Source organism: Anomaloglossus baeobatrachus, chromosome 7, assembly GCF_048569485.1.
Source record: "Anomaloglossus baeobatrachus isolate aAnoBae1 chromosome 7, aAnoBae1.hap1, whole genome shotgun sequence".
Classification (NCBI taxonomy): domain Eukaryota; kingdom Metazoa; phylum Chordata; class Amphibia; order Anura; family Aromobatidae; genus Anomaloglossus; species Anomaloglossus baeobatrachus.
Window position 1 is genome coordinate 199,160,914 of NC_134359.1, and position 27,278 is coordinate 199,188,191.

At 50.0% G+C, this 27,278-nt stretch overlaps 1 protein-coding gene across 2 annotated transcripts in view; it reads left to right on the forward strand.

The window, feature by feature from the left end:
• The first annotated feature begins 1,100 nt into the window (after nucleotides 1-1,100).
• CARD11 (caspase recruitment domain family member 11) overlaps nucleotides 1,101-27,278 on the forward strand; it is a 277,951-nt gene continuing 251,773 nt past the window's right edge. For both annotated transcript variants that reach the window (XM_075317863.1, XM_075317864.1), the window contains exon 1: nucleotides 1,101-1,234. The gene's annotated coding sequence lies outside the window, so the exon portion shown is untranslated. The remainder of the gene's footprint in view (nucleotides 1,235-27,278) is intronic.

Sequence of the window (27,278 nt, forward strand, 5' to 3'; positions counted from 1 at the left end):
ACACTGTAACGAAAAAAAACACTGGAACACTACTTTTTTTTCCATGAGCTCACCTATCAAAAAAAAAAATGCAACCAAAAGTTATCAAAATGATGTTTCTACCTGAAATTGGTATCTATAAAAACGTAGGTCGCCTGCACAAAAAAAGCAAGCCCATATTCAGCTCCATCAACAGAAAAATGTTTCGGGTCACGGAAAATGGCGACAGAAAGCAAAAACATTGCATTCTCAAAATTCTGAATTTTTTTTCAGCACTTTTCCATAGGGCGTGACCCAAAATGAAGACCTACCAGTATGTAGATCATAATATCAAGTGTACAGGTGGTAATTATTTTGTGTGCAAAGAGGTCCCAAGGCAAGATGTACGATTGAGACTATAAGTGTGCTGTACGACACACAGAGTGACAAACGCGGTCACGGAGCTGCACAATACTAGGCAGCCTTAAAAAAAAGCAAAAAACAGAAGTGCACAGCTACGGCAACAAAAGACGGGATCTTCAGTGTAAGATATTTTTATCTTTTTCCTGAACACAGTCCCACCAAGATGTATTGCTGGAGCAAATGTAAAGAGACACAATAAATATATATAATAGAACTAACATGAGAAGGGAATGTGCAAGAGAAAGAGACTATACGGGCATAAGGTAGAAGAACCTGATGTGTAATCGGATACGAGCAGCTTGCCCATATTTGTTGTCAGAGTCCATTGTGCTTCGCAGTTATATTATACTATGTGTATTATTTGTTGAGGGAATCTCCGTGTCTGGAGTTAGACATGAGAGGTATCCTGAATGAGACAGGAAGGGATTGGGCACCGGGCACGGTGACAAGTGACTGATCACTGCTTATCTACAACCTGCGGGGACAGAATACGCTTTACAATTTGACATCCTGCACAATAAAGTTTGGATATGCTGGTTATATACATAGCTCTGGTGGAGCAGGAACAAGTACAGTATGTTAGAGTGACAAGTTTTGTGTGTGTTTGGTTTCCTGTAGGTTATGGCTCTATGGTTTCCGGTAAGTTTTTCTCATTTCCCTTTTATTGCTCCTCCCTTTACTTTCAAAGATCTGTGTTAATAATCCTGCGTCGTGATTGCTGTGGGAATTACACATTATCTCTCCATGCTCAGGTGAAGATGAACCACAGACAGCTCTTCAATGTCTATCTCCTGTCACCCTGAGGGACATCTGCTGGACACAACCTTTCCAATCAGTTAAGAATCTACCAAGGGTAAGGTCAATTCTTCTTTCTCTGTCAAGATAGGAAATATCAGATGTACATTATCTTTCAAGACACTTTGTGATGCAATGTTGGTTATGTGGTAGTAAGTCCATAGTGACATACCAGACTTGTAAGTTGTGGCTGCAGCATTTCCTATTCTCTTTCTAGTAGAGGTGAACCTTGGGGCATTACATTTATGATGGAAGTCTATAGGTATTTTCAGTGGGGAACACAGACAGGAGAGGCTCCTCTGCAAGAACAATATATGGGCCCTTTACAGTGCAATATCTCACCATAATATACAATTCCACCTGCTTTAGAAGTAGATGTAGACTGCCTTTACCGCCTGGGCTCTGGTGCAGGTGTACAGGGTGCACCAATGGTATGTTCACCCTTGTGTATATTTGTCAATACTCAATGTCTAATCACTTTCGAGAGACTTTGTTAGTGTTCCACTCAGTCTCGGGTCACGTTGATTCATTTGCTGTAGGCTGAGCTTACACTGACTGTTTATGTTGTGTTTGCCAAAAACGTATAATGCCGATGTTACAGGTGTGAATAAATTGCATAAATGAAATTATATTAACCCAGGCCCTGATTCCGCATACTCATTTGCGATTTAGCCCCTTTATTTTCGTCTCGTGGTATTCGTTGACGTTTTTGCCCCAACTTTTTCATGAATTCGGCGCAAAAACAAAAATTCTTTTTTATTTTTGTCTTTAACATTTTTTTTGGGGGAGAAAAATGTAGCAAACCCTCTAAAGAGTTGCACATTTGTCTAGAAAGGTGCCAGATCAAAAACTTTGAAACGCCTCAGACAAAAATGTAGTAAAAGTCATTAGCACATGATTTTTCAAGAGGAAAAATTACTAGGGGATGTCTCTGCAAGAATAGCTCTGCCAAAGTGACCAAAAAAGCCATAATTATAGTATTCTAAGGTAAAAAAAGAAAGCCATCAATAAAAAATATGTAAATAAAGTAACAAAATGGCAAACAAAAAAAAGCAGTGTGTTTTATACTCAGTATTTCTCTATTGACTCCCAGCAAAGGACTGGATGCCAAAAAACAGCTGAAAAGGTAAAACTAAAACTGCAGCACATGACGTAATATTTATGCTCCAAAATTCCTGTATTATTCTTCTTTACCACATGGAAAAATACAAGACTAATGATCTACAAATACAATAGATAACTTTTAATATTAAGAATAATTCATTATTACCCATACAAAGGATAAGTGATGACCTTAAAATAGATGGGGGTCTGACTGAGACCACAACTGATCCGGAGAATGGGGCTTTGGAATACGCTATTGGAATAGAGCTCTCCATTCATTTTCTTTAGGACTTCTGGAAAAGTGAGATCCACACGTTCTCTCCAATGTCTTATTTAGGTGATAAGGTTTATGGTGAGATTAATTCTTTAAAGATAAAGGAACATCATAAGTCTAAGTAGCAGACTATACTTTTGCCAGTGGATTTTGTGTCTGTTGAAATTTTGTATTTAAATTTCCAAACTTTTATTAATAAATTGACTTTTTCACCCTATAAATAATGCTGATATGTTGCAATTTGCATACTGAAAATGAAGCCCTCAACCTAAGAAGCCATGAAGCAGCTCTACTAACTGGTATATTTGCGCACACATTTTTTTCCCCTTGCTCATATGCCACTAGGCACCCTGCTCAATGGGGCATAACGCAGAGCCACTTTGTAAGAACAACTCCCACCCCAGCATACTTGAGTAGTCATTATATTTGTAGTGCCCAGTATGGATTATATTGGTCTCCTTGGTTCCCAGAAGTATTTGTCTCCACTCAGAATACAAAGTTGGCCGACAGGTTGCATGGATCATGCCTATGGTCAAAACTTTTACAGCCTTTTTATAGCTGGGTGCAGCACTTTAAAGTACTCTGTTTCCAACACACAAACAAGTGTAAGCAGACAGAATGGGGGATGAGGATGGCAAAGGAAATATTGGGTCTTATTTCATTGTTTTTAGGTGAGTTGTTCATGGAAGATGAAGCCATGATGCTAACAAGACCTAAAATTAACCAGCAAAAAAAGGCATCTTGACTCTTCCATTGCCAGTTATCCACTGCCATCTGTCCCATAGAAGGTGTCTGGGCTGTGCTGAAGCCTGCAGTGAGACAACTTCACAAATGTCTGCTCCTATGAAAAGCTTTGCGCTTGTTTATGTGCCAAGTGGACTAACATTCCACAGATCTATATAGCAAAACTCATGATTCCATGTCTGACCAGGTTAGGGCTTTGAAGAAAACGTCTCTTAACACTTTTGGACTTTTTTTTTTTACACCAGTTTCAAGTAGCTTTTCCAATATAGAAGAGCTAGCAGAGGCGGGGAAGGATGGGTCGTGGCCCACCAAATTCATTGAAAGTGGCGAAATTCCTTACTCCAGTCTCTGTCGTGCGTACCATTTCTGGCTATGCGCACGAAGGCACACACCACTAATATAATGTACTGAATTCATTAAGTGGTGTGTGCTTGTTAATAAATTTGCCACGTCACATTCTTGAATGTTGTACTATTATAGCACACTGATTATCTGGGCACTAGCACTGTGCCTGTACAGTAAGGAGCAGGACAACGGCTGAAATTGTCAGATACTTTTACACTCTAATGATGGAGATCACTTATTCTTTGACATCACCCAGGATTTACCTTTTATTATATAACAGTCCTCATATTATTGAAAAATAAGTTTCTATAATCCATGCATAATCCGCAGCTACACAAAGATATTACAGCTGGAGAAGCAATCAGAGGCTGCTGGACTCCCCATTGGGCAGACAGAGGTGGTTTATTACCATCTCTACCTTCCAAATGTATACACATCACTGAGCTCCTATCATCCCCGCTATCTTATAATTGCCTGGTGTGAAGGAGCAGGAGCTATTGTATCTTAGCTCTTCACTACAGAAAATCGCCCGGGGTGAAGGGGTTAAAATACACCTAATTTAGTGTATTTTAACCCCTTCACCCCCGGGCGATTTTCTGTTTTTCTTTTTCGTTTTTTCCTCCACTTCTTTCAAGAACAGTAACGTTTTTATTGTTTAGGCAATTTAGCCATATGATAGCTTGCTTTTTGCAGGACGGGTTGTACTTTTGAACTATATCATTCATTGTGCCCCACATTGTACTAGAAAATAGGAAAAAAAATCCAATTGTAAAATTGCAAAAAAAGTGCACAATTGTTTTTGGGGGGTTTATTTACCGTGTTCACTATTTTGAAAAACTGACCTGAGATTGTGATTCCCCAGGTCAGTACGATTTGTAGATACTAAACATGTATGGTTTTTCTTTTATCTAAGTGGTGAAGGATAATTTAGAAGTTGATTAAAAAAAAAGAATAGCGCTTTTGTCGCAATTTTCCGTGACATGTAATGTTCTCATTTTTCTGGATCTGGGGCTCGGTGACGGCTTATTTTTTGCATGAGCTAACATTTTTAATTATACAATTTTTGTGTAGATGCGATGTTTGATTTCCTGTAATTGCATTTTAATTCATTGTTATGGCTACCACAAAAAATTAATTTTGGCGTTTGGATTTTTTTTTCTCGCTATGACATTTACTGATCAGACTGATTGATTGATTTTATATTTTGAAAGATCGGGCATTTCTGAATGCAGCAATATCAAATATGTGTATTTTTATTTTTTATTATTATTTTATTTTCAGTGGGCCAAAAGGGGGGTGATGTGAACTTTTAGGTTTTTCTGATTTTTTTAATATTTACTAAACTTCTTTTTTTAACATTTATTTTAATGATTTTACTAGCTTTATCACTGTACCATCCAGTCGCTTGTGCTGATCAGAGCGATGCTTCGGCATCGCTCTGATCAGAAAATATGCTGTGTTAGGCTATGTGCCCACGGGAGCTAGCACCTGCGAATATATCTGCAGGTACGGCCGCTGGTTTCCCGCAGCTGCTCGCCGGAATCCGCAGCTATTTTTAGCTGTGGTGGTACTGCGAAATAGCTGCGGAAAACCTGCGGACATTCATGTGGATTACCTGCGGAAGTCCGGTCCTATCTCCATAGTGGAGAGCCGGGATTTTGCAGGTAATTCCGCAGAAAGAATTGACATGCAATTACGTGTGGCTGCAGGAGATCCGCAGCATGTTTTGCAGCCGCACGTATCCGCAGCATGGACACAGCACTCCCCATGTCCCATAGGATAACATGGGGAGTGTCTGTGCATGCTGAAACCTGTGGATTTATCTGGAAAATCCAGAAAATCCGCGGGTTTAATCTCCCGTGGGCACATAGCCTTACTGTGAGTGGCGGTGCTCTGTAGACATTCAATGGAAACATGTCATGGTAGCGACAGGGATCACCACGCTGCCATGGAAACCCATTGGTGCCTAGTGATCATGCCACAGGGCCACCGATGGTGGCAGGGAATTGCGCGATCTCCACCAGAGCACGTTAGATCGCGCTGTGAGAGCTTGACAGTGCAATCTAAGGGGTTAACAGGTGTAGGTGGATTTTTGATCCACTAGCGCCTGTTAGCCGCACGTGTCTGCTGATCAAATCAGGAGACATGTGCAGGGAATAATGTGGGCTCGCCACACGAGCCTGCATTAAAGGGACATACACCACCCATGACATATAGGTACTTCATTGGACGTGAAGGCGTAATAGTTTTGGCTTTGTGCCTACAATGAATATTTGTTGAGTTTTTTACTCTGCGTCTTTAAACAGCATCTTACAGTTCCAGCAATGTGGATGAGATTTCTAGAAATCTCATGGTTACTCTACCTTTTTATCACAGTGTCAAAAACTCAATGAAAACGCATATAAAAAATCTGAATAAAAAACGCAAGTATCCTAATTTACTTATTAGGTGTAGAAATGGTATAGAAAATCTGCAACTGCAAAACGTCACTAAAAGCTCAAAGTGGGAACATAGCCTTAATGCCCCGCTCCACTTCCCATAACGCCACTCTCACTGTTTTAGGACATTATAGAATGTGCCATGGGTGAAATAAAGAAAAGCATGGGATAATACATAAAGCAAAATACAGTGCAAACGCACAAGTAAACATTTTGGTTGCGTTTGGACACACCTCATTCATTTCAATGGGTGGAAAATGTTCACAAAACGCAATGAAGAAGTGACATGCTGCTTTTTTTACGCAATGATTTTTACAGATATTTGTCAAACAAAACATTGACTAAAAAAAGCAACGTGTGCATGGATATTCTAACTTCACATAGACTTTGCTGGGGAAGCAAAACGCATGTATTTTGTCATTGAAACAGTGCAGTTTAAAACGCAACCAAAACGCAAGAAAAAATGCAATGTGCGCACATGGCCAGGTAAACCTAATCATACCGGGTAACGGGAAACCTCTGCAGATGACCTAAAAGATCTCAGCACACTGTTGCTATACAAAGGCCAAGACCGATATTATCGCCATATCTATCTATCTATATAATTGCCTTATTCTGTCTGTCTGTCTGTCTGTCTTGCTCCAAAATTGTGTCCTTACGGTGACACAAAGCTGATTGGCCGCTGGGCTCGCCATGGCCCCGCCCCCCGCACGGATTGGCCGCTCGCCCAGGCTCCGCCCCCACACGGATTGGCCGGCCTTTTGCCCAGGCTCCGCCCCCCCACACAGATTGGCCTCTCGCCCCGGCACCCTGCACGCATTGGCAACTCGGCCACGCCCCGCCCCCCTCACACAATGCACGCTTGCTCTGGCCCCGCCCCCCGCACGCATTCCCCGAACCGACACGGAGCCACGACTCCCAGGTGAGTACTGTACCCCCGGGAGCCCACATCAGCGTACGCCGCCAACCCAGCCGACACATACCCTCGCATTGCTGGGGTTGCCGCCGTATGCTGGTGTGGGCTCCCGTGCGAGCGGGGGACGGGATACGCTGGTAACCATGGTAGCATAGTTACCAGCGCATCAAGGTCCTGCAGCGGCGGAACATACACACACGCACACATATAACAACACACACACACACATCAGATCACACTCGCTCTCACACACACATCACATCGCATCCACACACTCACAACATCCTGGGATATCGCTTGCTTCTCGGCGGCGATACTGTGCAGTGACCTGCCGGAGGATCACATGGCCGGAAGCATGTGGTATCTCCGGATGTTGTGAGTGTGAGCGCGTATGTGCGATATCGTCAGTGTGTGTGTGTGAGTGCATGCGATCGGATGTGTGTGAGTGTGTTCTGATGTGTGTGTGTGTGAGTGTATGCGATCGGATGTGTGTGAGTGTGTTCTGATGTGTGAGTGTGTGTGTGTGTGTGAGTGTATGCGATCGGATCTGTGAGCGTCGGCAGAGGAGCACGGCGTGCTGGGGGAGGCTGGGAGGAGAGAGGCTGATCCTGGGGAAGGCTGGGAGGGGGAGGCTGATGCTGGGGGAGGCTGGGAGGAGAGAGGCTGATGCTGGGGTAGGCTGATGATGGGGTAGGCTGATGCTGGGGGAGGCTGAGAGGAGAGAGGCTGATGCTGGGGGAGGCTGGGAGGAAAGAGGCTGATGCTGGGGAGGCTGGGAGGGGGAGGCTGAGGCTGGGAGAAGGGAGGCTGGGAGTAGAGAGGCTGATGCTGGGGGAGGCTGGGAGGGGGAGGCTGATGTTGGGGGAGGCTGGGAAGAGAGAGGCTGATGCTGGAGGAGGCTGGGAGGAGAGAGGCTGATGCTGGGGGAGGCTGGGAGGAGAGAGGCTGATGCTGGGGGAGGTGAGAGGCTAATGCTGGGGGAGGCTGGGAGGGGGAGGCTGATGCTGGGGGAGGCTGGGAGGGGGAGGCTGATGCTGGGGGAGGCTGGGAGGGGGGAGGCTGAGAGAAGAGAGGCTGATGCTGGGGGAGGCTGAGGCTGGGAGGAGAGAGGCTGATGCTGGGGACAGAGAGGCTGATGCTGGGGACAGAGAGGCTGATGCTGGGAGGAGAGAGGCTGATGCTGGGAGGAGAGAGGCTGATGCTGGGAGGAGAGAGGCTGATGCTGGGGGCAGAGAGGCTGATGCTTGGAGGAGAGAGGCTGATGCTGGGGGCAGAGAGGCTGATGCTGGTGCAGCATGGGGGATGGAGCATGATGGGGGGTGCGCAGAATGGACGATGGAGCACGATGGGGAGTGCGCAGCATGGGGGATGGAGCACGTTTGGGAGTGCGCAGCATGGCGGATGGAGCACGTTTGGGAGTGCGCAGCATGGGGGATGGACCACGTTTCGGAGTGCGCAGCATGGCGGATGGAGCACGTTTTTGAGTGCGCAGCATGGCGGATGGAGCACGTTTGGGAGTGCGCAGCATGGCGGATGGACCACGTTTTGGGAGTGCGCAGCATGGCGGATGGAGCACGTTTGGGAGTGCGCAGCATGGCGGATGGAGCACGTTTGGGAGTGTGCAGCATGGCGGATGGAGCACGTTTGGGAGTGCGCAGCATGGGGGATGCAGCAAGATGGGGAGTGCGCAGTATGGCGGATGGAGCACGTTTGGGAGTGCGCAGCATGGCGGATGGAGCACGTTTGGGAGTGCGCAGCATGGCGGATGGACCACGTTTGGGAGTGCGCAGCATGGCGGATGGAGCACGTTTGGGAGTGCGCAGCATGGCGGATGGAGCACGTTTGGGAGTGCGCAGCATGGCGGATGGACCACGTTTGGGAGTGCGCAGCATGGCGGATGGAGCACGTTTGGGAGTGCGCAGCATGGTGGATGGAGCACGTTTGGGAGTGCGCAGCATGGCGGATGGAGCACGTTTGGGATTGCGCAGCATGGCGGATGGACCACGTTTGGGAGTGCGCAGCATGGCGGATGGAGCACGTTTGGGAGTGCGCAGCATGGCGGATGGAGCACGTTTGGGAGTGCGCAGCATGGGAGATGGAGCACGATGGGGAATGCGCAGCATAGGGGATGGAGCACGATGGGGAGTGCGCAGCATGGGGGATGGAGCACGATGGGGAGTGCGCAGCATGGGGGATGGAGCACGATGGGGGGTGCGCAGCATGGGGGATGGAGCACGATGGGAGGTGCACACCTCCCCCCAACACACACACACAACACACCACACACACACTGGGAACCACAAACACCGCCCTACACAGACACCCACACACACAGACAATGCTGCACACACACAACACCCAACACACAAACACCGCGGCACACACAAATATACGCACATACCGCACAACACACACATTGCACAAAACATACCTCCCCCAAAACACACCACACCCACACAAACCGCGCAACACACACACACACAACGCTACAGACACACAGCGCTCCACAAACAACGCAACACACGCAACACACAAACAACACCGCTCTCACCCCCCGCCACACCCAGACAACACCCAGAACATGTACAGCCCCTACACAAACACTTGGTAACTACAGACAACAACATCTATATATATATATATATATATATATATAACAAAAATCATACATGAACTACACAATACGTAAATTCTAGAATACCCGATGCGTAGAATCGGGCCACCTTCTAGTATATATATAATTGCCTTATTCTGTCTGTCTGTCTTGCTCCAAAATGACGTCATTACAGTGACAACCAACGCATCAGCCGCTTGGCTCAGCCCGGCCGTGCCCCCCGCACACTTTGCCGCTTGGCCATGCCCCCGCACACACTGCCTGCTCGGCCCGGCCCCGCACCCCGCACGCATTAGCCGCTCGGCTCGGCCCTGCCATGCCCCTGCACTCTTTTCCCGCTCGGCCACGCCTCCCGCACACTTTGCCCGCTCGGCCATGCCCCCCGCACGTTTTGGGCACCTATACACCTCCCCCCCAGGGCTACTCTACCTATTATACTCCTCTCTCCCCAGGACTACTCCTCCTATTAGACACCTCCCCCAGGACTACACCTCCTATTAGACTCCTCTCCCCCCAGGACTACTCCTCCTATTATCCTCCTCTCTCCCCAAGACTACTCCTCCTATTAGACACCTCCCCCCAGACGACTCCTCCTATTATCCTCCTCTCCCCCCAGAACTACTCCTCCTATTTTCCTCCTCTCTGCCAAGGACTACTCCCCCTATTATCCTCCTCCCCAGAGGACGACTCCTCCTATTATCCTCCTGCCCCCAGGACTACTCCTCCTATTATACTCCTCTCCCCCCAGGACTACTCCTCCTATTATACTCCTCACCTCCAGGACTACTCCTCCTATTATACTCCTCTCCCCAACGGACTACTCCTCCTATTATACTCCTCACCCCCCATGGCTACTCCTCCTATTATCCTCCTCTCCCCCAGGACTATTCCTTCTATTATACTCCTCTCCCCCAGGACTATTCCTTCTATTATACTCCTCTCCCCCAGGACTACTCCTCCTATTATACTCTTCTCTCCCCAGGACTACTCCTCATATTATCCTCCTCTCTCCCCAGGGCTACTCCTCCTATTATCCTCCTCTCCCCCAGGACTACTCCTCCTATTATACTCCTCTCCCCCCAGGACTACTCCTCCTATTTTCCTCCTCTCTCCCCAGGGCTACTCCTCCTATTAGACTCCTCTTACCCCAGGACTACTCCTCCTATTATTCTCCTCTCCCACCAGGACTACTCCTCCTATTATACTCCTCTCCCCCCAGGACTACTCCTCCTATTAGACTCCTCCGCCCAGGACTACTCCTCCTATTATACTCCTGTCTCCCCAAGACTACTCCTCCTATTATTCTCCTCTCCCACCAGGACTACTCCTCCTACTATACTCTTCTCTCCCCAGGACTACTCCTCATATTTTCCTCCTCTCCCCCCAAGACTACTCCTCAAATTATACTCCTCACCCCCCAGGACGACTACTCCTATTATACTCCTCCCCCCCAGGACGACTACTCCTATTATACTCCTCTCCCCCCAGGACTACTCCTCCTATTATACTCCTCTCTCCCCAGGACTATTCATCCTATTATACTCCTCTCTCCCCAGGACTACTCCTCCTATTATTCTCCTCTCCCCCCAGGACTACTCCTCCTATTATACTCCTCTCTCCCCAGGACTACTCCTCCTATTATTCTCCTCTCTCCCCAGGACTACTCCTCCTATTATACTCCTCTCTCCCCAGGACTACTCCTCCTATTATACTCCTCCTATTATTCTCCTCTCCCCCCGGGACTACTCCTCCTATTATACTCCTCTCCCCCCAGGACTACTCCTCCTATTAGACACCTCCCCCCGGACTACTCCTTCTATTATCCTCCTCTCCCCCCAGAACTACTCCTCCTATTATCTTCCTCTCCCCCAGGACTACTCCTCCTATTATACTCCTCTCCCCCCAGGACTACTCCTCCTGTTATCCTCCTGCCCCCAGGACTACTCCTCCTATTATACTCTTCTCTCCCCAGGACTACTCCTCATATTATCCTCTTCTCTCCCCAGGGCTACTCCTCCTATTATCCTCCTCTCCCCCCAGGACTACTCCTCTTATTATACTCCTCTCCCCCCAGGACTACTCCTCCTATAATACTCCTCTCCCCCCAGGACTACTGCTCCTATTATCCTCCTCTCTCCCCAGGACTACTCCTCCTATTATACTCCTCTCCCCCCAGGACTATTCCTCCTATTATCCTCCTCTCCCCACAGGACTACTCCTCCTATTATACTCCTCTCCCCCCAGGACTATTCCTCCTATTATCCTCCTCTCCCCCCAGGACTACTCCTCCTGTTATCCTCCTGCCCCCAGGACTACTCCTCCTATTATACTCTTCTCTCCCCAGGACTACTCCTCATATTATCCTCTTCTCTCCCCAGGGCTACTCCTCCTATTATCCTCCTCTCCCCCCAGGACTACTCCTCTTATTATACTCCTCTCCCCCCAGGACTACTCCTCCTATAATACTCCTCTCCCCCCAGGACTACTGCTCCTATTATCCTCCTCTCTCCCCAGGACTACTCCTCCTATTATACTCCTCTCCCCCCAGGACTATTCCTCCTATTATCCTCCTCTCCCCACAGGACTACTCCTCCTATTATACTCCTCTCTCCCCAGGACTACTCCTCCTATTATACTCCTCACCCCCCAGGACTACTCCTCCTATTATACTCCTCTCTCCCCAGGACTACTCCTCCTATTATACTCCTCTCCCCCCAGGACTACTCCTCCTATTATCCTCCTCTCCCCACAGGACTACTCCTCCTATTATACTCCTCACCCCCCAGGACTACTCCTCCTATTATACTCCTCTCCCCCAGGACTACTTCTCCTATTATACTCCTCAACCCCCAGGATGACTGCTCCTATTATCCTCCTCTCCCCCCAGGACTACTCCTCCTATTATTCTCCTCTCCCCCCAGCACTACTCCTCCTATCATCCTCCTCTCCCCCCAGGACTACTCCTCCTATTATACTCCTCTCCCCCCAGGACTACTCCTCCTATTATCCTCCTTTCCCCACAGGACTACTCCTCCTATTATACTCCTCTCCCCCCAGGACTACTCCTCCTATTATCCTCCTTTCCCCACAGGACTACTTCTCCAATTATACTCCTCACTCCCCGGACTACTCCTCCTTTTTTACTCCTCTCCCCCCAATACTACTCCATCTATTATACTCCTCTTCCCCCAGGACTACTCCTCCTATTATCCTCCTTTCCCCACAGGACTACTCCTCCTATTATACTCCTCTCCCCCCAGGACTACTCCTCCTATTATACTCCTCTCCCCCCAGGACTACTCCTCCTATTATCCTCCTTTCCCCACAGGACTACTTCTCCTATTATACTCCTCACTCCCCGGACTACTCCTCCTTTTTTACTCCTCTCCCCCCAATACTACTCCATCTATTATACTCCTCTTCCCCCAGGACTACTCCTCCTATTATCCTCCTTTCCCCACAGGACTATTCCACCTATTATACTCCTCACCTCCAGAACTACTCCTCCTATTATACTCCTCTCCCCCCAGGACTACTGCCCCTATTATCCTCCTCCCCAGAGGACTACTCCTCCTATTATCCTCCTGCCCCCAGGACTAATCCTCCTATTATACTCTTCTCTCCCCAGGACTACTCCTCTTATTATACTCCTCTCCCCCCAGGACTACTCCTCCTATTATACTCCTCTCCCCCCAGAACTACTCCTCCTATTATACTCCTCTCTCTCCAGGACTACTCCTCCTATTATACTCCTCTCCCCCCAGGACTACTCCTCCTATTACCCTCCTCTCCCCACAGGACTACTCCTCCTATTATACTCCTCACCCCCCAGGACTACTCCTCCTATCATACTCCTCACCCCCCAGGACGACTACTCCTATTATACTCCTCTCCCCCCAGGACGACTACTCCTATTATACTCCTCTCCCCCCAGGACTACTCCTCCTATTATACTCCTCTCCCCCCAGGACTACTCCTCCTTTTATACTCCTCTTCCCCCAGGACTACTCCTCCTATTATTCTCCTCTCCCCCAGGGACTCCTCCTCCTATTATTCTCCTCTCCCCCTAGCAGTACTCCTCCTATTATACTCTTCTCTCCCCAGGACTACTCCTCTTATTATCCTCCTCTCTCCCCAGGGCTACTCCTCCTATTATCCTCCTCTCTCCCCAGGACTACTCCTCCTATTATACTCCTCTCCCCCCAGGACTCCTCCTCCTATTATACTCCTCACCTTCAATACTACTCCTCCTATTATACTCCTCTTCTCCAGAACTACTCCTCCTATTTTACTCCTCTCCCCCCAGGACTACTCCTCCTATTATACTCCTCTCCCCCCAGGACTACTCCTCCTATTATACTCCTTTTCCCCCTGGACTACACCTCCTATTATACTCCTCTTCTCCCAGGACTACACCTCCTATTATACTCCTCTTCTCCCAGGACTACTCCTCCTTTTATTCTCCTCTCCCCCCGGGACTACTCCTCCTATTATACTCCTCTCCCCCCAGGACTACTCCTCTTATTAGACTCCTCCGCCCAGGACTACTCCTCCTATTATCCTCCTGTCTCCCCAAGACTACTCCTCCTATTAGACACCTCCCCCCGGATTACTCCTCCTATTATCCTCCTCTCTCCCCAGGACTACTCCCCCTATTATCCTCCTCCCCAGAGGACTACTATTTTCCTCCTGCCCCCAGGAGTACTCCCCCTATTATACTCCTCTCTCCCCAGGGCTACTCCTCATATTATCCTCCTCTTCCCCCAGGACTACTCCTCCTATTATACTCCTCTCTCCCAAGGGCTACTCCTCCTATTATACTCCTCACCTCCAGGACTACTCCTCCTATTATTCTCCTCTCTCCCCAGGAATACTCCTCCTATTATACTCCTCTCTCCCCAGGAATACTCCTCCTATTATACTCCTCTCTCCCCAGGACTACTCCTCCTATTATCCTCCTCTCTCTCCAGGACTACTCCTCCTATTATACTCCTCTCTCGCCAGGACTCCTCCTCCTATTATTCTCCTCTCCCCCCAGGACTTCTTCTCCTATTATACTCCTCTTCCCTCAGGACTACTCCTCCTATTATTCTCCTCTCCCCCCGGGACTACTCCTCCTATTATACTCCTCTCTCACCAGGACTACTCCTCCTATTATACTCCTCTCTCACCAGGACTCCTCCTCCTTTTATACTCCTCTCTCCCCAGGACTACTCCTCCTATTTTACTCCTCTTCCCCCAGGACTCCTCCTCCTATTATACTCCTCATCCCCCAGGACGACTACTCCTATTATACTCCTTTCCCCCCAGGAATACTTCTCCTATTATACTCCTCTTCCCTCAGGACTACTCCTCCTATTATTCTCCTCTCCCCCCGGGACTACTCCTCCTATTATACTCCTCTCTCCCCTGGACTACTCCTCCTATTATACTCCTCTCTCACCAGGACTACTCCTCCAACACACATACACACACTGCACAAAACATACCTCCCCCAAAACACACACAGCACCAGACACACACACACACAACGCTGCAGACACACAGCGCTCCACAAAGAATGCAACACACAAACAACACCGCTCTCACACACCCCCCACACCCAAACAACACCCAGAACATTTACAGCGCCCTACACAAACACTTGCCAACTACACACAACAACATCTATATATATATATAACAAAAATCATACATTAACTACACAATAAATTCTAGAATACCCGATGCGTTAGAATTGGGCCACCTTCTGGTAATGACAATAAAGTAGTAGATACCAGTCCTGCAGAATATGGACTTATAGGTGACGTTCTTTCTGATGGAGTCGTTCACTTTCTTTTTTTTTTTTGTCTTTTCCACTTGACCAAAACAGACAAGACAACTTCTTCCAGCCACAACTCATCTGCAGAGTTTGCAACAAAGACGTATAGTTCACACATTTCCACCACCGTCCCGATCTAATCCCAACCTACACGTCCCCCCTCCTGCTGATACCTCAATTCTGAACTTTCTACTGCTGTAGATTGTCCTACTACTGCTGTGTGGCATGGTAACAGTGTACTTCTTACTGCACCACATAGTACTAATGCCCACTACCACACTTTAGAAATACCCCCTTTAGTCCCTCTATACGGTAAAATCGCCCACTAGTAAAAAAAGAATGCACTCTCTGAATGCTCTAATGCCCACATTTTGCACTCTCTAAAATAATACTTGCATTTTAGTATTTATTTATCACTGACTATAGTCCCCTGAGTACCCCTCATAATTATTAATATCGCAAGTTTTCCTTTAGCAACTAGTAGTGCACCAAGTGCTTCAACAAAATAACGCCCCCTTAGTCCCCTCATGCATATTAATAATGACCAGTCTTCACACATAATGTAATATTGTCCTGAGATTCTGTACCTATAGTTACATCATCCACTGAGTCCCCACCCACATACAGTGATACTGCCCCTGAGTCCCCACCCACATACAGTAATAATGCCCCCTGAGTTCCCACCCACATACAGTGATAATGCCCCCTGAGTTCCCACCCACATACAGTGATAATGCCTCCTGAGTTCCCACCCACATACAGTGATAATGCCCTCTGAGTTCCCACCCACATACAGTGATAATGCCCCCTGAGTCCCCACCCACATACAGTGATAATGCTCCCTGAGTCTCCACCTACATACAGTGATAATGCCCCCTGAGTCCCCACCCACATACAGCGATAATGTCCCCTGAGTTTCCACCCACATACAGTGATAATGCCCCCTTAGTTCCCACCCACATACAGTGATAATGCCCCCTGAGTTACCACCCATATACAGCGATAATGCCCCCTCAGTCCATACCCACATACAGTAATAATGCCCCCTGAATTCCCACCCATATACAGTGATAATGCCCCCTGAGTTCCCACCCACAAACAGTGATAATGCCCCCTGAGTTCCCACCCACATACAGTGATAATGCCCCCTGAATTCCCACCCACATACAGTGATAATGCTCCCTGAGTCCCCACCTACATACAGTGATAATGCCCCCTGAGTCCCCACCCACATACAGTGATAATGCTCCCTGAGTCCCCACCTACATACAGTGATAATGCCCCCTGAGTTCCACCAGAAATATGTAGATCAGGGTGAGTCAAAAATTATTGCACTGACTTTAGAATATATTTTAAGCAACTTTAAGAAAAGACAAATACATGACCTCTCTACATATTCTCCCAGCTTTTCAATACACTTTGTTCATCTGTCAACAAGCTTTCATATTCCCTCATTAAAAAATATTTTAACCCGAGCTGCGAGCCATAAATGCACCATTGTCTTCATCCCTTCATTACATGTAAATGTTTGACTTTGTTCTTTACTAGATAATTCACCATCACTCTTCCAATAGAATCAATTCACGTGGGCTCAATGTTGTAATCAGGCGTGAAAGTGGACGGGCATCCGGCTCCTTCTTTATGGTTGACACTTGTGCGACCTTCCTTGAACTTCTCTATCCATTGATACACTTTTTTGCGAGACAAAACACTTTCTTTATTCTGCGCATAACGTCTCCCTATATCTCTACCCGACACATCCTCAATCCTACAAATCTAATCACTGCATGCTGTTCTAGTGCAAATCACAAGTGGGGCAGCTATTGTTTCTCATATGCAATAATGTGATGTGAAACATTCCAACCTGCATACCCTGTTTCCCAGAAAATAAGACACTGTCTTATTTTTTTTGCCCCGGAAAAAAAGCACTATGTCTTAAGGCCCAGTCACACTAAACAACTTACAAGCGATCCCAACAACGATACAACCTGATAGGGATCGCTGGTAAGTTGCTAGGAGGTCGCTGGTGAGATGTCACACTAAGCGACGCTCCAGCGATTCCCACCAGTAACCAACCCGATGTTTACCTTGGTTACCAGCGCACACCGCTTAGCACTGGCTCCCTGCACACCTAGCCACAGTACACATCGGGTTAATTACCCGATGTGTACTCTGCTACGTGTGCAGGCAGCAGGGACCCGGCTTCTGCGGATGCTGGTAACCACGGTAAACATCGGGTAACCAAGAAGCCCTTCCCTTGGTTACCTGATATTTACCTTCGTTACCAGCGTACGCTCTCACACTGCCAGTGCAGTTCCCTGCACTCCTAGCCAGAGTACACATCGGGTTAATTATCCGATGTGTACTCCAGCTACGTGTGCAGGGAGCAGGGAGCCGGCACTGGCAGCTGAGAGCGGCGGACGCTGGTAACGAAGGTAAATATCAGGTAACCAAGGGAAGGGCTTCTTGGTTACCCGATATTTACATTGGTTACCAGCGTCCGCAGAAGCCGGCTCCCTGCTCCCTGCACATTCAGTTCGTTGCTCTCTTGCTGTCACACACAGCGATGTGTGCTTCACAGCGGGAGAGCAGCAACTAAAAAATGGTCCAGGACATTCAGCAACAACCAACGACCTCACAGCAGGGGCCAGGTTTTTGCTGGATGTCACACACAGCAACATCGCTAGCAAGTTGTGCCTCAGCAGCGATGTTGCTAGCGATGTTGCTTAGTGTGGCGGTACCTTTATTTTCAGGGGGTGTCTTATTCTCGAGGAGACATAGTTTAGGGTAATGATTAACTTAACTTCCATTGGAACAAAAACAATTGCAAGAACCAAAGTGGGAGGAGCCCACAATTGGTCAACAGCAGCTCATATTAACATTTCAAAGCAAAGAAAAAACACATGAGCAGAATTGCTGAAAATATACTTTTTTCCTTTATTTTTTGAATACTAGTCAAAAGTACATAGTGCATAGGATAAATATGACAAGCATATACAAGACAATAAAAAGAGGAGAGGGGAAAAAGGTGAAAAAAAATCAGGCAGTTAAAACCAACCTGCATGAATGTGCCAAACAACTTCCAGTAACGAGCCTCCCGTATAAATAAATCTAATATATTGTTACAGGTGTGTGCCGCCCCCACGTCAGTAGCAGCTAGTCTGCTCGGATCCGGTCCCGCAGTGTGGCTCGAGGGATTCTCCGGACCCGGGGGTCACGCGGATACTCCGAATGAAAAGGGGACGTATTTGTACGGGGCTTGTCGTAGTCTGTCTGTGACGCCACCCACGGTGTGTGGTGAAGTATGGCACTACAGCTGCTGCTGTGGGACACTCGGGGTGATGGGATGGCAGCTGGTTGTTAACCCCTCCGTGGGTAGGGATGGTTGCCCCAGGACCCGGTGACTTGGTGCAGGGGACGGTGATCGCAGGGGCAGACGCGCCTGGTCAGACGAGGGAGTCTCAGCTTACTCATGGTTAAAGAAATCAGACAAGTCCAGTGTTTAACCAAGGTGCCGGTGGCCGGCCGCCGCGGTTGGGTGTAATCTGGTCCCCCACCCGGGCTGGTGGTCTGTGTCACTTTCCTCTGCACTGTTTTGTGATGTGGTGGACTTCCCGGTGTGGAACGCGGGAGACTGCTCCCAGTACTATTGTTGGGAGCCGTGCCCATCAGACGCTGACCCGTGGGATGTACCGGGCCCTGGCGGATACCCTATCCCTCTCTGTGGGTGGTTGTCTACTTTTCGGGACTTAGGTTGTGTCACGCTCCCCGGGTCCCCTGCTCTGCTCCCCGGCTCACCTGCCACGCTCCCCGGTTCCTCTGTCCGGCGTCCGCCGCTCCCCGGTCTCCAGCCTCCATTGCCTGCAGTCCCCAGGCGTCCTGGTCCCCGCTCCCTGCGCCCGTCGGCTACTCAGCCCCAGCCCGGCTCTCCTGCTTCCTGCTCACCGCTCCCTGCCCTGGCTTCTGGCACCCGGGGCTCGCGCATGCGCATTAGGGCGCGCGCGCGGTCATTGACCCTCTCTTAAAGGGCCAGCGTCCGCTGACAGGAAATTGAACACACAGGTACAGGGTATAAAGGGGTTTAGTGTCCAAGTGGGCGGGGCCTGTTCTTCGTGTTTCCTAAGCTAGGAGTCAGGTCTCCTTGTGTCTCTGTGATATACTCACCTATCTCTCTTCTAGAGCCGCTCCTGCCTCGCCATCCGGTCCTGCCGACTCCCGAACCCCGAACGCTGACTATCTGCCATCCCGTCAGTCCGTTTCATCTCTGATCCCTGTGGTGACCCGTCCTCTCACTCCATCGGTTCCGGATTCTGCCTGACAACACCTTGGCCTCCGAACCTGAGCTCCGTCACCCGGACTACCATCAGTGACTCCGTGGTCCCAGGGACTTCACCATTCCACTCTGTTGCACGGACTGTCCTGCTACCTGTAGTGCTCCGGCTACCGGACTCCTTGCCTTCAGGAAGGTGTTCGGCCCAGTGGATCCACCTTCTGGGTCTGCCCGTCCATCTGGCCCTAACAGTAACAGTAAGAACAGGCCATGGATCCCGCCGAAGCACTAGCAGCCTTGCAGGAGGAACTCCAACGCCAGCGTGAGACCCAGACCCGCATGCTGAACTTTATGTCTTCTGTGGACGCCCGCCTGAACACGCTACAAGCGTCGGTTACATCTTCGGCATCTCGAGCTTCCACTGGACAATCCACGGCCCCAGCTCCCGTGGCAGCCTCCTCGGATGCTTCCAGGCTTCGTTTGGCCTCACCACCCCGGTACGCCGGAGATCCCAAGACCTGCAGGGGATTCATAAACCAATGCTCCCTCCATTTCACGCAACTGCCGCATTTGTTTGCCTCCGACCAAGCCAAGGTCGCGTTCATGATGTCCCATCTAGAGGGGGAGGCACTGGCGTGGATGAACCCCTTGTGGGAGAAGGAGGACCCTGTGACCACTAACATCCAGGAGTTCCTGCAGGCATTTCGTGGCACCTTTGACGAGCCCGGACGCGCCGCCACGTCTGCCTCATCTCTCCTCCGGCTACGTCAGGGGACTCTGACGGTGGGCCAATATGCCATCCGTTTTCGCACCTTGGCTTCGGAACTTGGGTGGAACAATGAGGCTCTAACCGCCGCCTTCTGGGAAGGTCTCTCGGGTCGTATCAAAGATGAGCTGGCTGGTCGTGACGTGCCGTCCACCCTGGATGCCCTGATTGCCCTAGCAACTCGAGTGGACATTCGCTTTCAGGAACGATCCAAGGAAGTGTCCCGTGAGAGACGTCCGATACGGCATTCCTCTACTTCGCAGAAGCCCGCCGTTCTTCAGTCAACGGCATCTGGTGTCTCCGTCCACGAGCCCATGCAGATCGACCGTTTGAGGCAGTCTGAACAACGCCGAGCAGAACGGCTCGCTAAGGGCCTCTGCTTCTACTGCGGAGAGGGCACACACCTTCTACGCTCCTGTCCAGAGAGGCCGGGAAACTCCAAAGCCTAGGGTTGGTAGGAGAGGACACCCTAGGTGCTGGGACTCTCTCAGACCCGGTTACGTGGACTGTTCAAGTGACAACGGGAGAGACGCGGTTCACGGCTGAGGCGTACCTCGATTCCGGGGCAGCAGGCAATTTCATCCAGCAGGCCACGGTGGACAAGTACCAGGTGCCTGTTACTCCACTCGACAAACCTCTCGTGATTGCCTCTGTGGATGGGAGACCCCTCTCTGACACCATCTCGTGGATCACCAAGCCGGTGGAACTGCGTATCGGTGCCCTGCACACCGAGAACATCGCTCTCTACGTCCTCCCGCACATGTCCCATCAAATCCTGCTGGGACTCCCCTGGCTACGGACACACGAACCGTCCGTCAGCTGGGGCACTGGTGAAATCACCCGATGGGGCTCCTCTTGCCACGAGAACTGTCTGAAGACCATACAACCCATCCGACGACCTCCGGTTCCAGAGTCCCTACCGGGACTGCCCTCGGCCTATTGGTCCTTCGCGGACGTCTTTGACAAAAAGGAATCAGAGGTACTTCCGCCACATCGTCCTTACGATTGTGCCATCGACCTGCTCCCAGGAAGTACACCACCTCGAGGACGGATATATCCGCTGTCTCCTGCCGAAACAAGGGCCATGTCTACCTACATCACAGAGAACCTGGCAAGGGGATTCATTCGGAGATCCTCCTCTCCTGCTGGAGCAGGCTTCTTCTTCGTCAAGAAGAAAGAGGGCGACCTACGCCCATGCATAGACTACCGGGGATTGAACCAAATCACCGTGAAAAATAAGTACCCCCTGCCGCTCATTCCCGAATTGTTTGACCGGCTTAGAGGAGCTCGTGTGTTCACCAAGTTGGATCTTCGGGGTGCCTACAACCTGGTCCGCATCCGCTCAGGGGACGAATGGAAGACCGCGTTCAATACTCGCATGGGCACTATGAATACTGTGTGATGCCCTTCGGCCTGTGTAACGCACCAGCAGTCTTTCAAGAATTGGTGAACGACGTGTTCCGAGACCTTCTCTACATCTGTGTGGTGGTGTATCTTGATGACATCCTGGTCTTTTCTCCGGACCTCCAAACCCACAGAGAGAACGTGCAGCTGGTACTACAACGACTGAGGGAGAATCGTCTGTACGCCAAGTACGAGAAGTGTGTCTTCGAGCAGTCTTCTCTGCCCTTCCTGGGTTACGTAATCTCCGATACCGGATTGCAGATGGATCCGCAGAAGGTCTCTTCCATTCTCAACTGGCCCCCTCCTTCTGGACTGAAGGCAATCCAACGCTTTCTGGGATTCGCAAACTATTACCGCCAGTTCATCCCTCACTTCTCGGCCCTGACTGCTCCTCTCTCCGCCTTGACCAAGAAGGGAGATAATCCAAAGGACTGGCCACCTGCGGCCGACGCCGCGTTTGGCTCTCTGAAGCGGGCATTTGCCTCCTCCCCTGTGCTCCACCGTCCGGAGTTAAACCGACAGTTCACCTTGGAGGTGGATGCCTCCTCCTCAGGAGCCGGAGCAGTGCTCATGCAGAAGTCCTCCTCCGGGAAGATGGTGACTTGCGGTTTCTTCTCCAAGAGCTTCTCAGCGCCTGAACGCAACTACACCATCGGTGACCGAGAGCTATTGGCAGTCAAACTGGCCCTGGAGGAATGGCGCTACCTTCTGGAAGGAGCAGTGTACCCCGTTATTATTTACACGGACCACAAGAACCTGGAATACCTGCGGTCTGCTCAGCGACTGAACCCACGGCAAGCCAGGTGGTCCTTGTTCTTTGCCAGATTCGATTTCCAGCTCCATTTCCGACCCGCGGACAAGAATGTACGCGCAGATGCCTTGTCCAGGTCATTCATGCCCATGGAGCAGGAGGAGGAGACATCCCAGCCCATCATATGCCCTAGTAAAATCATTCCGGTGGCTCCTGTCACCCTGGCCCAGATACCGCCCGGGAAGACCTATGTCTCTGAGACTGACAGGCAAAAAGTGTTACACTGGGGCCATGCCTCGAAAATAGCCGGTCATGCTGGTCAGAAGAGAACATGGAGTGCGATTGTACGTCATTACTGGTGGCCATCCCTTCGGACGGATGTCGCTTCTTTTGTCTCAGCCTGCTCCTCTTGTGCCAGGAACAAGACGCCCAAACATCTGCCATATGGCCGTCTTCTGCCTCTGCCTATACCCTCAGTTCCGTGGCAACACATTGCGATGGACTTTATTACGGACTTGCCCCTGTCCTCCGGACACACAGTCATATGGGTCGTGGTGGATCGGTTCTCCAAAATGGCTCATTTCGTCCCTATGGCTGGACTGCCCTCTGCCCAGGAACTCGCTGACGCCTATATACAACACATCTTCCGCTTGCATGGCTTTCCATCACACATTGTGTCCGACAGAGGAACTCAGTTCACCTCCCGCTTCTGGAGGGCTCTCTGCAAACATCTGGGAGTGACTCTGGACTTTTCTTCAGCCTACCATCCTCAGTCGAATGGCCAAGTGGAACGGGTCAATCAGATCTTGACCTCCTTCTTACGTCACTATGTCATCATGACGACTGGTCCACGCTTCTTCCTTGGGCTGAATTCTCCCATAACCACCACGTCAGTGAGTCCTCCTCCAGCTCTCCCTTCCATGTCGTTTACGAACTTCAGCCTTCCGTCCCATTACCTGTATCCTCTTCCTCGGATGTTCCTGCTGCTTATGCTGTAGCCCGTGACTTTGCAACAATTTGGGACTCTGTCAAGGCGTCCCTTGGACGTGCTTCCCTGCGGATGAAGAGACACGCAGACAAGAGGCGTCTGGATCCTCCGTGTTTTTCTCCAGGAGATCTGGTCTGGCTTGCTTCCAAGTACGTCCGATTGAAGCTGCCATCCTACAAGCTGGGTCCTCGCTACATCGGGCTGTTTAAAGTCCTCTGCAGAATAAATGAGGTCTCCTACAGGCTGCAGCTCCCGGCCACGATGAGGATACCCAACTCCTTCCACGTCTCCCTGCTCAAGCCGGTTGTCCTTGGTCCCTTCTCCGCTGCTGCCAGTTCGGCTCCTCCTCCTATTGCTGATGATGACATCTATGCGGTAAGGGATGTCGTGGCCATGAAAACCGTACGGGGCCGACAGTTCTTCCTGGTGGACTGGGCAGGGTATGGTCCTGAGGATAGGTCCTGGGAACCCCGAGAGAATGTGGGTACTCCTCTGATCCGTGCCTTCCTGTCCCGGTTGCGGGGAGGGGGGCGTGGGGGGGGGGTACTGTCACGCTCCCCGGGTCCCCTGCTCTGCTCCCCGGCTCACCTGCCACACTCCCCGGTTCCTCTGTCCGGCGTCCGCCGCTCCCCGGTCTCCAGCCTCCATTGCCTGCGGTCCCCAGGCGTCCTGGTCCCCGCTCCCGGCGCCCGTCGGCTACTCAGCCCCAGCCCGGCTCTCCTGCTTCCTGCTCACCGCTCCCTGCCCTGGCTTCTGGCACCCGGGCCTCGCGCATGTGCATTAGGGCGCGCGCGCGGTCATTGACCCTCTCTTAAAGGGCCAGCGTCCACTGACAGGAAATTGAATACACAGGTACAGGGTATAAAGGGGTTTAGTGTCCAAGTGGGCGGGGCCTGTTCTTTGTGTTTCCTAAGCTAGGAGTCAGGTCTCCTTGTGTCTCTGTGATATACTCACCTATCTCTCTTCTAGAGCCGCTCCTGCCTCGCCATCCGGTCCTGCCGACTCCCGAACCCCGAACGCTGACTATCTGCCATCCCGTCAGTCCGTTCCATCTCTGATCCCTGTGGTGACCCGTCCTCTCGCTCCATCGGTTCCGGATTCTGCCTGACAACACCTCGGCCTCCGAACCTGAGCTCCGTCACCCGGACTACCATCAGTGACTCCGTGGTCCCAGGGACTTCACCATTCCACTCTGTTGCACGGACTGTCCTGCTACCTGTAGTGCTCCGGCTACCGGACTCCTTGCCTTCAGGAAGGTGTTCGGCCCAGTGGATCCACCTTCTGGGTCTGCCCGTCCATCTGGCACTAACAGTAACAGGTTGGGACAGGACCTGAAATCCTGCCCTCAATTTGTTCATTAGCTAGGCCGTTTGTTCCGGTCCTGACTTCAGGATCCAAATACCCCCTCTGGTAACGGTTTCCGGGTCAATTCTCCGGCTGCCGTCTTCCCGTCTCCTGCTAGACATGGGCCACCGTCTACCACCTAGCCAATGCACCAGGGCTCCACCCCCGGCGCCTGTCAACTTAAGTCCCAGACCTTGACACGGGTCTGGACTCCACTCAACTTGAGCTCTAAACTTCGACTACTGCTTTTCCTGCCCCGGGCTCTCCAGACCCCTAGGTGGGCATTCTCCTTCCACCTGGTCCCGCCCACTGGTGTGCCTGTCTTTCCCTGGGGGAGGTGACTAGGGTTTCAGGCCAGCTGTGTGTAAACCTGTGAGGGAAGGTGTTATGCGGGGGCCTAGGTGTGTGACTACCTGGTTTTGCTAGGGCGTCACAGGTGTATCAAGAAAAAAGAGAAGGGGTGCTTCATATAGTGGGAGATCCAACCCACTTTATATATACACAATATGTAAAATGAGGTAGCAGTCTGCCTGAAGACTATAAAAGAGTATGTAAATGGATTAGTAATATATTGATCCAAAACAAAAAAGTGGGATAAAGGCAGTCTCCAGAAAGGCAGATAAAATCACCCAATAGAAGATGGAAATAGGCTATGGTGGGGAGGTTCAACCAGAGAAAAGTGACATTAGGAAACGGGGTTCACATTAGCCATATAACACATGGCGGTTGGAAGGCAGGAATACATCAAGAGAGCATTACCGTTATGAAGAGGGTGATGAGACAGCCCTGGAACGACCCTGACGTACGTTTCACGGCTTATGACTGAGGCGTCCGCGACATCCCACAGAGAAAACACACTGCAGCCACAAGAGCACAAACGGGGTTCGTGAAACTTTGACTCGTGTGTGTGTGGTGTTTGTGTGCATATGTATGTATATATATATATATATATATATATATATAGAGAGAGAGAGAGAGAGAGAGAGAGAGAGAGAGAGAGAGACAAAAAAGACCAGTCAAACACTGTGATAAAAACAAAATAAATTCTACCTTATAACATAGATGGAGGTATTTAGAATATTATGATGGCCATTGTAATACCAGCCCAGCACCCCTTCACGGCACCCTCCTTTGCTGGGTCCTACACTACTGTTGTGAATGTTAGTTATGTTTTGGCTGCTGGGAGGCTCCCTCTGGTGGCCAGGAATGGTTTGGACTTGGACCAGGTGTGTTGTGCAGTGGGTGTTTCCTTTGCTAACTCTCTGCTTATTTAAGTCCTGGTCTGATTGCAGGCTGTTGCCGGATGTCAGTTGTTCTTTGTATCTCCAGCCTGCTTAATCCCGCTTTACACCACATCTACTCCAGATAAGTGCTTGCTCTTTATTTATTGTCTGGTTCTTTTGCTTATCTGGGTTTGTCATTTGTTGTGGTTGGTTTCAGTTTATTTCCTTCCAGGGATTTTACCCATAAGTCCTTGTTGAAGAAACATGTGGAGTCGGCAGTTCCTGCAGCAGCGCCTCCTGACCCTGTTTTGGTACAAGGGGATCTGGAGTATGAGGTTGAAAAAATTCTGGATTCCCGTCGCAGTAGGCGTCAGCTTCAGTACCTTGTGAAATGAAAGGGTTATGGGCAGGAGGATAACTCTTGGGTTGTGGCTTCTGACATTCACGCGGACAGGTTGGTTCGCGCCTTTCATCATGCTCATCCCGAGCGACCCGGTGGCGTGGGTGAGGGTTCGGTGACCCCTCCTCAAGGGGGGGGTACTGTTGTGAATGTTAGTTATGTTTTGGCTGCTGGGAGGCTCCCTCTGGTGGCCAGGAATGGTTTGGACTTGGACCAGGTGTGTTGTGCAGTGGGTGTTTCCTTTGCTAACTCTCTGCTTATTTAAGTCCTGGGAAAAAAAGGAGCCAGCACGATCTGAAATTGGCATGCATCATATAAAAAGTGAAAATTTACAGATTTATTCCAACTGTACTATAATAAAAAAAAAAATGAGATTTTTAGCAAATAATTGATCAATTTTTTGAGCCACCCCTGCCAACGTCACGGCAAATCTCAATAGGGGGGTCCTACTCTATATTCTGTATTTCATGTGCCATGCGGCCTCCTAGATAAAGTTAAAAGCAGAACCATAATGGAGCACACATACCTGTAACCTGTATATAGCCGCTTCCATGTTGCAAAAAAGGCAATTGTGGATAGAGACCAGCCCAGGTCCCAGCATGTGGAGCAAGCTCTACACATACCAGGACTATATCAGAACTGATCCTCCCAGTGCCAAACAGCAACCATTGATAAAGGCGGACCAGATCCAAGAATGGTG